The following is a 687-nucleotide window of genomic DNA, read 5'->3' on the forward strand; positions in this document are numbered from 1 at the left end:
CCCCGCGCCGGGGCGGGGGGCGGAGGTTGGGACGGGAGGACGGGGCGGCGAGACCCGGAGATGACTCGACCGCGCCACCCAGACAACGGGCCTGGCCGGAAGTTAGTCCTCCCCACCCCTCCCACCGCCTTTCGCGCTCCGCCGGGCGAGCTGTAGGATCGCGAGACTTGGTGGTGCCTTGGAGCCGTAGTAATTCTAGCTTTCTGGTGATGTCATCCTAACCGAGGCAAAAACAATAAAGCCCGGACGGATCCCTTCTAATTTACTAATACCCGAAAGCAGACTCAGCAATTCAACCTTGGCCGTATCTGATTTATCCTCAATGTAAATGTTTATAAACGCTTTTCTTTTTGCTAAAGCAACCCTAAATTGCAGCTAAGACACCAAACCTCTCCATATGTTAAAATACATAAAAATTACCTCCTTCATAATACTATTCTATTCTACATAATACTATCCTTCATAACACTATTCTCAGGCTCTGAAAAATTTCACGATCATTTCGTCCCTAGGCCACAGTCAGAGGTTTTCAGTTCTTTTCAGAATAACAGCAAAGATCTCTTAGCCAAGATCAATTAACGCAGGGATTCAGCATTCCTATGGGATTTTTTTTTAAATTTTATTCATTGCTTAAGCTGTAAAAATTCCTTTCATACTTTAATTTTGGTAAATAGTGGGTTTTTGAAA

Source organism: Dipodomys ordii, unplaced genomic scaffold, assembly GCF_000151885.1.
Source record: "Dipodomys ordii isolate 6190 unplaced genomic scaffold, Dord_2.0 Scaffold22, whole genome shotgun sequence".
NCBI classification, from domain to species: domain Eukaryota; kingdom Metazoa; phylum Chordata; class Mammalia; order Rodentia; family Heteromyidae; genus Dipodomys; species Dipodomys ordii.